Source organism: Vombatus ursinus, unplaced genomic scaffold (genome assembly GCF_900497805.2).
Source record: "Vombatus ursinus unplaced genomic scaffold, bare-nosed wombat genome assembly UNPS02005659.1, whole genome shotgun sequence".
NCBI lineage: Eukaryota > Metazoa > Chordata > Mammalia > Diprotodontia > Vombatidae > Vombatus > Vombatus ursinus.
The window spans coordinates 12,603,637-12,617,048 of NW_020945437.1; positions in this window are offsets into that span (position 1 = coordinate 12,603,637).

Consider the following 13,412-nt stretch of genomic DNA (forward strand, 5'->3'; position numbering starts at 1 on the left):
CCTTCCTTCCTTCCTTCCTTCCTTCCTTCCTTCCTTCTTTCCTTCCTTCCATTCCTCCTTTCTATTCCCTATTTTCTGTAATGACAGGTATTTTTTTCATGCTATGACCTTTCCTTATACATTTCTGCCTGTTCCCCCCCATCCTAGCCTGCTTTCTCTGTGGATTCTTTTCTGTGACTACTATTTCCCTTATTAATTTGTTCTTCTTTTATGCTCTTTTCCCTTCTTATGTATCTTCCTCCTCACTCTGCTTTGGGCTCACACCTCCTTTGGAAAGTTCTCTGAACCACATCTACCCGAACTCCAACCCTGGTAGGTACGTAGGTGGTGGTAGGTGGTCTTGTGTTTAGCTACAAAAGGGTGGCTCCATCTTGATCCTGCAGCTTTAGTAGTTGTTAGAAGAATTAAGGTAGTTCCTAGTTCCAAAAAAAGGCTAGGGTGCAGAAGCCTGCCTTCTGATGGAAGATTTAGGGAGTGTTGTTATTTTCCATGGAAGTATTATGCTGGGCAGCATTCAGTTTTCCCAAATTGGGCACCAGCAGGCTTCAGTTGGCAGAAGAAGGGCAGAGTTATGGTTTCAAAATTAGCAGTGGAACAATGGTGGTGCCTGGTTGGCTGCCTGGTGAGCCCGACGGTTCCCAGAGCAACTAATCAGTAATGGTGCCCTATGGTACCCTAAGAGGCAGAAGGTCATTAAGTAAAGATAATACAGATGTTACTGCCTGATATGTTATGTGACATATGCAAACAGGGGCTTTCTTTAAAGGTGGGCTAAACCAATGGTAATAAAACCCAGATGAGCTGAAGTTAAAGCAATTTGTTGAAGTGGCAATTCTAAAAATCCTCAATTGGTATTTGCATTGATTAAAATCATGGGACTATTTCTGGGAAGGGACATGTCAAATGAAGTCAACAAGTATTTGTTAAGCATCTACTATATGCCAGGTACTGTGCTAAGTGCTGGGGAATGCAAAGAAAGGCAACCCCCCAAACTCTCCCCAAACTGTCCCTGTTCTCCCCTAATTCAGTTTATTTGGGTAGACAACATGCAAACAACTGTGCATGTACACACTGCATACAAGATAAATGGGAGATAGTCAATAAAAGAAAGGTACTAACAAACAGTGAGCCAGTGAAAATTTAGTCAGGATGGAGTGTCTTATGTGAAGACCATCAAGGAGGTCAGTGTCACTGGATCCCAGTGTATTTGACAAGGTATAAAATGTAAGAAGAATGGAAAGGTAGGAAGGGGTCAGGTTATGAAGGGCTTTAAAAGCCAAACAGAGGATTTTATATTTGATCCTGGAGGTTAAAAGGAGCCATAGGAGTTTATTGAATGGGAGAGAGTGACAAGGTCAGATGTATTTCTCAGATAATTTAATGACTGAGTGGAGGATGGAGTAGAGTGCGGAGAAACTTGAGGCAGGGTGACCATTTGAAGGCCATTGCAATAGTCCGGATGTGAGGGGATAAGGGACTGCACCAGGGTGGTGGAAACAAACTGAGCAAGTTCAATTAAAAGAAACAGCAAAAGTAATTTTAAATTCTATCCCCAAATCCCACCCTTCTGAAACAGAGCAATGCATGTTCAGAATGTCGGGTAAGGGCTGCTGCACTGAATTCCTTAATCAGAGGAACAGGTATTCCCTATGTAGTAATGCAACAGGCCATTCAAGCAAAGTGATTTCTTTGGATTTCTTTCAGGAATATCTTGGAAAGCTGAGGGAATGCAGATGGATTCCATGATATTATCCAGTAATCATTTGACTAATGTAAAAAAGTTCATCATGAATAAAGTTGCACATAAGAAGCCCAAGAGTCTCGAGGGTGATTCTAGAGGCTCTGGGGCAACATGATGTTGTATGACTTTTTATTTCCCTCCCATTCTCTCCTTGAAAGCTTGCTTCAGGGCAAACAGCAAAACAATCTCTCTCCTTCTATGACTTCCAAGTTTTTGGCATTGATTTTGAACCAGGCAATTGAGATTTGAATTCTGGCTGTGCCGATAATGAGTTTCATGTCCTTGAGCTAATAATTTCTCACATTTAGGACTGCTTCCTCATCTGTAAACGAGGTGTATTACATCAGATAATCCTTAAGGTTGCTTCCAGTTCTAATCCCATGATTGTCCTTGATATATGTGCAAGTTTTCCCCTTCCTTTCTTCACTAAGTTGCTATCACCACAACCGTGACAAACTCAGTGGGTGACCTTGAGCAAATCATTTTCCCACTGTATGCTTTGGTTTTCTCTTTGAATATGACAGTTAAACTCAATAAATGTTTATTAAGTGTCTTGATAAATAAGCACAATGCTACACTCTGGGGATATAGATAATATAATAGCTAGTGTTTACATAGGGCTTTAAGGTTTGCAACATGCTTTACAAATATTATTTCATTTGAAATTAATAACAAATCTGGGAGACAGGTGCTATTATTATCTCCATTTTGTGGATGAAGAAACAGGCAGCAGAGATTAAGTGACTAGTCCACAGATATGTGTCTGAGGCTAGATTTGAACTCAGGACTTCCTGACTCCAGGTCTACCACTCTGCTCACCCTTTCATCTAGCTGCCTCTAGATATACACACCCCCTTTTTTACAAGAAGTTTATAAGATGGGAGTGGTGGTGGTGGTGGGGAGGGTGGAGGCAAATATGAAAACAGCCATGTTGTAAGAGAAAGAGAGATCAGGAGAGTTTCATAAAAGTGCTGGGAGGAATCTGAGGAGAGAGGCATCATTTTCATCTGGAGCATCCAGGGAAGGCTTCTTCAAATAGGTGGGACCCAAGATAGACTTGGAAGAAAGGGAGGGACTTCAATAGATGGAAATAGGGAAAAATAAACTCCAGGCACTGGACTGGGGACAATATGAAAAAAGCCATGGCTATAGGAAAGAGCAGGATGAACACAGGATGAAGACAAGTCCAGTTAAGCTGGAAGAGAATATGTAAAGGGTAGTAGTATGAGATAGGGCTGGGCAGTTAGGATGGAAACAGTTTGTGGAGGTCCTTGAATGCCAGGGCTAGGGGTGCAGAATTTGTTCAGAAACAATGGGAAGCCAAGTGGAACAATAGATTTTGATGGTCTCAAAAGTCCCTTTCAGCAATGACATTCTATGACTGAGATTTAATTCAGCCGAGAAGGAAGTGTACATGCTTTTTATTTTTCTCCCAGTGGAATTTTAAAGGGTCTAGCTAGTTTTCTGGGGGTATGGTGGTGGGGAGATTGGTAGTTTGACAGTTTTGGCTATCAGTCGAAGTTAATTATATCATAGAGATTATTGATCTAGAACTGAAAAGGATTTCAGACAACATGAAGTACAAACTCTTCATTTTGCAGATGAGGAAACTGAGGCACATAGGTAATAAGTGCCAGAGACAGGATATGAAGCTAGGTCCTTTGGCTCCAGAGCCAGTGTTTTCCCACCCTACCAAACTGTCTCCCTCAAACACAAGTCTAAATCTGGAGAACTCTTTAGAGATTGTCAAGACCAACCTTTTCATTCTGAGATGAGGAAACAGGCTCATAAAGGTTAAGTGACTTGCCAGTAGTCACACAGGTAGTTAGGGATGCCTCAGTCATTAAGAAATAAAAAACCCTTCCCTTGACTTTTGCATCCCACCCAGCTACTGTCTCATCTCTCTCATCTCCATTACCAAACCACTGGAAAAAAATTTTTCTACTTCCAATGACTCCACTTCCTTACTACCTACCCTCTTCTCAGGTCTTTATAATTTGGCATCCATCCTCACCACTCTATAGAAACTTCTCTGGCACAGGTGACCAATGACTTAATCATGAAATCAATAGCTTTTTTCAGTCTTCTCTCTTCTTGACCTGTATGTAGTGTTTGGCACTTTTGATTATTTCTGTCCTTTCTATCTTCTCCCTTTGTATTTGAGACTTTAGACACTTTTCTGGTTTTTGTCTTTTCTAACTATTTCTTTTCAAACTCCTTGTCTATTTTTGACCCCCCAAGGTTCTGTCCTTGCCCCTCATATTCTCTCTATATACTATTTCTCCTGTCAGCCTATCTCATTTATAACCAAGGTTTTAGCTATCATAGCTATTCAGAAAACTTCCAGCCTTGATCTCTCCCCTGAACAAAAGACTTCCAGTTACCCATTGCATATTTCTACCTCAGTAGCATGTTAAAAACAAAACAATTTTCTGTCTCATAAAACCTGTCCCTCCTTCTGAATTGAATTGCATTAAATTGATCAGATTGAACTAAACAGGTTTATGGATTGAATCAGTTTGAAGTAGATTGAGCTGGTTTGGTCAGGATTTAACCAGTTTGGACCAGATTAGGTCACATTGAACTTAAATGAACTGGTTTAGGAAGGCTGCTAGCAAACCAAGGACATGACACTGGCTTACGATGAAATTCGCCACTACATTGTGGTCCTCTCCTCCTTCTTTCAAACGCCATGGAGACCCCTGTAGAGAAGAGAGTACCAAGGGGAAAGGGTGATCAACATTGTCAAAGGCTTCAGGAGATCACTGGTGATTTTGGAGAGCGATTTTGGTGGAATGATGAGCTGTGGACAATGAGCGATAGGGACGTCAAGGCTCTGTGTCAAGAACTGCAAAAAAAAAAAAAATCCAAGAGTGTTTCTCAGTCTTTATTCTCTGCAGCTGATGCCTTTCAGACTTCTCACACTGGATGTCCAGTAGACATCTTAAGCTCATTATGTCCAAAACTGAACTGATTATCTTTCTCCCTAAACAATCCCTCCCACTTACCTTCCCTATTAGTGTAAGGAGGCAACACCATCCTCCCAATCCCTCAGGCTCACAACCTAGGAATCACCCTGTATTCCTCACTATCTCTCACCCCCCACATCCAATCTGTTGCCAAGGACTGTCAATTTCACTTCTATAACATCTCTTGAATAAGCCCCTTTTCCTCCTTTGACACTGGCACCTTTCTAGTGCAGGCCTTCATCACCTCACACCTGGATTATTGTAATAGCCTGCTGGTGGGTCTAATTACTCAAGTCTCTCCCCATTTTAATTCACTAATCCATCCTCCATTCAGCCACTAAAGTGATTTTCCTAGAACATAGAGTGGATCATGTAACACCCCACCCTCCTCCTACTGCCTCCCTCCCCAATAAACTATGAACTTCAGGGGCTTCCTATTGCCTCCAGATCAAATACAAAATGCTATGTTTGGCATTCAAAGCTCTTCATAACCTAGCCCCTCCTGTCTTTCCAATCTTCTTACATCTTATACACTGACATGTACTCTCCAATTCAGTGACACTGGCCTCTTGGCTATTCCACAAACAAGACACTCCCTCTCTCAACTCTGGGCATTTTCTCTGGCTGTCCCCTTTGCCTGGAACACTCTCTCCCCTCCACTCCACTTACTGACCTCCCTGGCTTCCTTTAAGTCCCAACTAATCCTACTTTCTACAGGAAGCTTTCCCCAACCCCTCTTAATTCCAGTGCCTTCTCTCACAGTTAATTATTTCTTATTTATCCTGTATATATTTGTTTGTATGTTATCTCTCCATTAAAATGTAAGCTACTTGAGGGCAGGGATTGTCTTTTGCCTGCTTTTGTATCACCAGCACTTACCACAGTACCTGGCACATAGTAGGCACTAAATAGATGTTTGTTGATTGAAATGTTTATTGAAGAAGGCCAGTTTTCCTAGACTGTGGAGTGTGAGAAGGGGAGGAATATAGAGTAAGACTGGGGTCAGGTTGTGAAGTGTGAGTTGCAAATAGAGGAGTTTATATTTGATCCCAGAGGTAAGAGAGAGCCAGTGGAGTTTACTGAGCAGGGAAAGGACATGTTCCTTTGGCTCTTCCCAGTAGGGTTGATTAGAGAGGGAGAGAGACATAGGGCAGGGGGACCAGGTGGGCGGCTACTTCCATGTTCCTGGTGAGAGGTGATGAGGACCTGGACTAGGGCAGTGGCATAGTGCAAAGAAAGGGACAGACGTTGTGTAGGTGGAATAGACAGAACTTGGCAACTGAGTGAATATGGGGTAAAGGAAAATGAAGAATAAAAATGTCCTTGAATTTATAATCCTGCATGACTGGAAAGATGGTGGTGTTCTTGAAAGAAATGACATGGATAATAAAAGGAGGTCAGTTTTGGAGAAAAGACAGTAAGTTCTATTTTGGATGTGTTTAGCTTGAGATTCTATGGGACATGTAGTTTGAAACAACTAGTAAGAGTTGGTGATATAGGACTGGAGGTCAGGAGAAACTAGTGTTGCATATATTAATGTTAGAATCCTCTTCAGAGAGATGATCACTGAATTCATGGGAGTTGATGAGGTCACCAGATAGAGTATTGAGAAAGAGGAGGGCCCAGGATAGAATGTTGGAGTGTAACCAGAAGTGTGCGAGCCAGCCACAGTTGTTTATTTTTCAGTATGAGCCTTTATACCTTGGAAATTGGCAAATATTACAAATCAGAGCTTGATTTATTGTTTTGTTGATTATTTGGACTTAAAAAAAGTGATGGAGAAAATGTTAATAATTAAAGTTAAAAGTGTATCACCCATACATTTTCCCCTAGAAAGTCAGTTGTTAAACATTTACCAGCATAACCCTTGGTACACCCATAGTTAGGAGGTAGGATATAGACAGTCAGGGAAATCTCTTGAAGAGAATGGGGAGAGAATGGGATCAAGGGTACATATAGAGGAGATAGCTTTGGAGAAGAGAAGGGACACCAATGAATCAGATAGTGGGGGAAAGGAAAAGAAAGGTGAGGGTTAAATCAAAGGATTGTGAGATGTGGAGGCAGAGACAAGAGGGAACTCTTGGCAACTGGCGTCTATTTTCTTGCTAATGTAGAGATGAGAACTTCAGTTAAGAGGGTGGAACAAAGGGGTGGTATTCTCATACCACCTTGGGAAGACAAGAGAAGAGAGGAAAAAAGAAGTGAAGAGCTGCTATGAGAAGTGGAACAGAGAATCAATTAGGGAGGAGTTAAAGGATTGTCTCGTTGCCTGTCAGGGCCCAGGTGAGGTGAGCTAACAAATTTGTGGTGGACTCAATTATCACTATTGTGTATTGATTCCAATCTCCTTTCAAGTTGCATGTTAAGTGGGAGAAGAGGAGTTAAGATGGTGGCAGTAGTCTGGAAATGGGGTTTGGTGAGGCATGAGCCACTCTAGGATAAGGGAGCAAGGTATCTGAGAGTGGAGGATAGTGTGGAGGGGAACTGGTAACTAAAGATTGGGAAGAGAGGAGAGTATAGTGAAAGTAGTAGGGTTAGCCTAGGAATCGAGATATTGTAGATTGAAATGGATATCAGGAGTAAGATATAGGGAGAGATGGGATCAAGACGCTATTATGATCAGATAAGAATTTCAGAGTTCTAGATCATCAATGTAGAAGACTTGTGGGTGATGGCAAGGTCAAAGTTGAATAGATTGAGGAGTATGTAGTCTGAAATTTCCCTTCGCAGTTTTCATCCATTCCTCCTAGTCTTCCCACTAGGACCAAGCAGAAATCTAATTCCTGTTTCCCATGCTGTTGTTCAATTGTTTAGCCTTGTCTAACTCTTCATGATCCCATATGGAGTTTCCTTGGCTGAGTGGTTTGCCATTTCCTTCTCCACTGGATTAAGGCAAATGGAGGTTAAGTGACTTGCCTAGGGTCACACAACTAATGAGTATCTAAGGCAAGATTTGATCTCAGGTCTCCAGAACTCCAGGCCCAGTGCTCTGTCCATTGAGTCCCCTAGCTGCCTCCCTGACAGCACTTGAAATACCTGAAGACAGTTACCATGTTCCTCCTAAGTCTTCTCTTTTTCATATCTTTTTGAAAAGGAGAAAAAAAAGAAGGTTTATATATGTATGTAAATACCTATATGTACATATAAATAATGTGTACACACATAAAAATAAAATTTTCATATATATAATTGACTTGTGAATTTGGAATAAATCTGGAATAAAAATGTAGCCTAGTCTTGAAACCATACTAATATACAAAATTGTGCAGTGAAACTTGGAAAAGGGAGAAGAAAATGAGCCGTGGAGTTCCTTGTCCCTTTTTCGGATAGTGTCCAATGAGGCAGAATTCATTGTGAATTAGTGATGGGGTGGATATTTTCTTCTCAATATTTTAAAGGTTGATGGAAGCACGGGCCACGACAATGTTCTTCCTCCAACCATAACCTGGAATCTATGACTAAATGTTCTCTTTAGATTACTTGGATTGTAAAGGAAAAACAAATAATTTGCCTTTTACCATGGAAGACAAAAACAAACAAAAAAGTCAGGTCTAGATTGTATATGTTAGCAGACGTTATGTGAGTTTTATATTTTCTTCTCTGGGAATGGACGGGGGGAGGACTCCAGACAGATCTGGGAGGAGAGGGCCGGGGTAAGGTTGGTAGGCAGATGATCTCTGCTTTCTCTGTGTCAGAAGATGGACACACAGGGCTCGGAGTGAAGCAATTTGCCCAGAGATGGATCTCTTAATCAATTCATCTCACAACAACAGGGTTTCTAAAGCATGACCGGGTTTGAACTGGCCTGGAGAAATGCAGAACTAACTTGAACAGCTTCCCAGAACTCAGACAGAACCTGAATCACCTTGGCTCAGTTCCTGGGTCATGTGGAGCTGCCAGAACATTGTAAGAAAAGGCATTGTGGGCACACACAATGGAGACAGGAAACAGGAAGTACTGGTACACCAATAATGGCCCCTTTACTGAAGGACGCCAAGTCTTTACATTTGCAACTATTTTTTTTTTTTTTTTTTTGCGTAACAGTTGTATGCAAGGGACAAATAACCCAAATGATGTCTCTGTATTTACAGGCTTCAATGATTCAATTAGTGTGAGTGTTTCCTTTACTAAAGCAGCTTATACCCCATCCAAGCCTTAGTAGCCCATCTTCATGTATTTCTGTGGTACAAAAAAACCCCCAAAAAACCTCACCACCTAGAGGCCAACCTTATGTTGACAGGTCCTTTTAGAAGTACTGAGGCTGGTTCTTGTACAAATTACAGAGCAAGTCATTGCCAGGATAATACTCAAAACTTTTCTAGTGTGGTAGAATTTATCAGAGTGTGGGTTTCACTGGCTGGGCCTTTGAGAAACTAGTCACTTTCCTGCCTCAATGAACCATTAGAACAAAGATTTATGTATACACATACACACATACAAGATATACACAAACACACACAGACTTTTTTTGGGGGGGGGTCTAGACTTGTGTTTTCATTGGTGCAGGAACTTTCTGTACCACTGCAGATGGCACCTTGTCTTCATCTTAGAGGACTTCCTGGAGGCACTGAGAGGTTAAATGATTTGCCCAGGGTTACCCATTCAGGATGTCTCAGAGGCAGAATTTGAATCCAGGTGTTCCTGATTCCCAGGCCAGCATAATCTATCCATATGCTTTGCTGCCTCTTTTTTTTTCTTCTTTTTAGTTATTGGGGTTAAGTGACTTGCCCAAGGTCACACAGCTAGTATGTGTCAAGTGTTTGGTCTGAGGCCGGATTTGAACTCAGGTCCTCCTGACTTGAGGGCCGGTGCTCTATCCACTGCGCCATCTAGCTGCCCCTGCCTCTTTATGAGTACATAAAATTTATATATAAGCTCCCTGTGCAAGCCTATCTACAAGGTATGTGATTGGGGATGTTGAGTTTGGAAGAGAAGACCAAGGGACATGCTCACTGTCCTCAAATATTTGGAGACCTGTTGTGGGAAAGAGAGAGAAGATGCTCTTTGTGGCTTGTTAGCAAGACTTTTCTTCTGGACAAATGCTTATTTTAAATATATTTCTGGAGGCTTGTGGAATCTTTCAGCTTTGGGCCGCAGTGCTTCTCAGAAGATTGTATTCCACTTGAACAAATATTCCTTTGAAAATTGTAACTCTTTCAAGTTGACTTTATGTACATTTGTTGCTTCTCTCCATGTATAAGTTTAGATAGTGACTCAAAAGTTCGTTCAGCATCTTCTTCAAAGACCAGACTAATTTACAGTGGAACACTTGTGGCTGCCTGCTAGAGGCTGGGTGCTCTACCAAGTTTGGAGGGGAGGAGAGGAAAGAGAGAGAGAGAGAGAAAAAGAGACAGAGAGAGAGAGAGAGACAGAGAGAGACAGAGAGAGAGAGACAGAGACAGAGAGAGAGAAAGAGAGGGAGAGACAGAGACAGAGAGAGCCAGAGGGAGAGAAACAGAGAGAGACAGAAAGAGGGACAGAGAGAGACACACACAGAGACAGAGAGATATAGAGACAGAGAGACAGACAGAGACAGAGAGGCATAGAGACAGGGAGACGGAGACAGAGATAGGCAGAGGGAGTGAGAGAGGAGACAGAGACAGAAAGACAGAGAAAGAGACAGAGATAGAGACCGAGAGAGAGAGAGAGACAGAGACAGAGACAGAGAAATCCTAATCAAAATTGCCTCTACTTTTCAGCATGTGGGCTTGTGTCTAGGCATGGGTGCACATACACCCAGAGGAAGAATGGTGTAGTAGGGTATTACTTGACTTAAGAATCAAGAAGTAAGTTCATTTTCTGACTCAGATACTTATTAGCTGTTTGACCCTGGGCAAGTCACATAACCTTTCTGTGCATCAGTTTCCTCACTTGTAAAATGAGGAGGTTGGACTTGGTAGCCTCTAAGTTCCCTTCAAATTCTATGATTCATATGTACATACATATGTATCTCTCTCTCTGTATATATATATATATATATATGTGTGTGTGTGTGTGTGTGTATGTGTATATGTATATAAAACACATCCATGTGTATTGTATATTTACACTGCAAAACTGGAAGAGTAGGCACTCCTTACTCTGCTACATTAGGGATATATGTAAATGTAGTACTTGTTATGTCTCTGTCTCTTTCAGTCTAACTTTATGGACATCTGTTTCTTCTTTCCAAGTTTAGGTAACTGCTCAAAAGTTCATTCTGTATTTTCTTCAAGAACCAGCCTAATTGATGATGGAATATTGTGGCTGCCTGCTAGAGACTATGCTCTACCAAGTTTGTCTCTGGGTATTAAAGAATGACATTACATAAATTTTTCTCGGTTTAGTTTCTTTTAATACAACTTAAATTTTTTTTGTAAAGCTCAATTCCAGAATTGTCAGCATACTCCATATGTTTTTATACTAATCAAGGGGTATGATAGTCAGCCCCTGTGTCCAGTCAGGTGCAGTCTGTCCCTTCTAAGAGACTCCGAGTGTGTGTGTATGTGTGTGTGTGTGTGTGTGTGTGTGTGTGTGTGTGCGCATGAATATCCACTCCCCCACCACAAATAAGAAAAAAATACTGAATAGTTGAAGCTATGAAATAAATTTGAGGCTCTTACTGATGAGGAAGGGGTTGGTTTTCTTCCAAGTAATGATAACTGAGGTCCCAGGAGTGGTCAGGTGAGGAAAGGGTCAGAGGAAAAAGAGTCAAATGGAGGTGATGCTGACTCTTTGCTGAGGAGGGCTGAGACAGCTGTTTGGTGGCCCAAGAAACCTCTCATGTTATCAGTGAGGAAACTGAGGCTCAGGTCTCCCGATTTCCATTCCAGTACCCTTTCTACCACTCCTCTTTTCCTCTACAGAGTGACTGCTGGATTGGTCAGATTTGTCATTCCCTTCTTTCCCTTTTATTCATCTTACTATTGAATTTCATACACTCTTAAGTATAGACCAGATTTTCTTTACATTATCCCCAAACTCATGTTAAGCTCTAAAATGATGCATGTGTGTGTGTGCATATGCGCATGCACACACACCTCCCCTGACTGCTGTTTCAAGAGGGAAGGAAGTTGGAAGAATTAAAAATGCACTTAAGAACACTTCTTAGGGAAAAGAACTATTGGACTTTTTTGTCAGAAAACCTGAGTTCAAGTCCAGATTCCAAATGTCACTAACTGGATGACTTTGGGTTAAGTCACTTTTTGTCCCTGTATCTCAATATTCTCATCTCTAAAATGAGTGGGGATGGGGTAGCGGACAAGATGATCTCTGAAGTGCCCCCCAGCTCTAAAGTCCTGTGGGCCTCCCAATCATCTCAATTATGCTGTTCAGCCACACCCACAAGCCTCATCCTCTTCATGCTCTCTCTGTTCTTACTCAGTTTCTCTTTGCATGCTGCTGAGTTGTATTTGCCAGTTGCTTCAAAAGAAGTAGCAGCCCTGTTTGCACTGCTTCCTATCCTCAAATACCCCATTACCACATTTCCAGGCAGAAGGCTTAGTCCAATTAGTTGCTGTTCTCTTTACTTCTGGCATGGACAAGGGACATAGCCCACGGGGGACTGGACATAGTGTCCAGAGTGACAATAGCTCTGCCCCTTCATGCCTCACTACACTTGTTTCTCCCAACTACGTTAAAGGAATAAAGGCAGTAAATGCTGGTGTAAACAATCGAAAAGCCCATTTGACTCTAAAGAATTTTTTTCCTTCACCTCAACATTTCTGCTTGTCCTGCCTCTTCCATATTTGTTGACATTCTAGTTTTTGACCACATAGTTGGACCTTGATTTCCCATTTGAACTTGGGGTCTTCTGCCCCACAATTTGAGATCTGTTCATCTGGCTCTGACTTAATGCTTACTTAGCCTATGTTCTTGATGACATGTACTGACCACTCTATAACTGGCCTCATTTTCAACAATTCCGTTTAGTTCAACAAGCATTTATTAAGCTCCTACTATGTGTTAGGCACTGTGTTAAGCACTGGAAAGTACATGGGATTTGGAATCAGAGGACATGTGTTCAAATTTCCAGCTCTGCCTTACCCACCTGTGTGAGCTAATTCCTTAACCTCTTCAGGACTCAGTTTCCTTATTTGCAAAATTAGGAGGCTGGACTAGATGACCTTTGAGGTCCCTTCCAGCTCTAAACGAGTGCTACTTGTTGACATAAGCAAAATAATTGTTTCCCTGGTGCATGTGGCCTAAAAGCCCTGACAGTTCTCATGTAACCTCTACCTTAAGACCTCCAGTAATGGGGAAATCAATACATTTAGGTAGCCCATTCAACTTTTTGGAGAAATTAAGTGTTAAAAAGTTTTCCCTCACATTGTGTCAAAGTCTTTCTGAAATTTCCACTCATTTTTTTCAGTTCTGACCTTGGGGAGAAAATAGAACAAGCCTTTTCCAGATTATAGTCCTGAGAAAGCTTGAATACAGGATTATGTCATCACTAAATCTTCTCTAGGCAAAACATCTCTGTTTCCTTTAACTGAGCCTGTTCTCTAGTCAGGGCTGTGCTGGAGACAGTTTATACCAGCTCCTGAAAGCTGATCATTAAATTTTTTAGTGTGAGCATTTACATCTCAGAAATTGTCAAATTCTATGCAAAATCAGAGCTTGATTTATTGTTTTGTTGATTATTTAGACTTGAGAAAGTGATGGAGAAAATGTTAATGAAACAGATTAAATTGAAAAAATGTGGGCAGTGTCCCCAAAGAGAC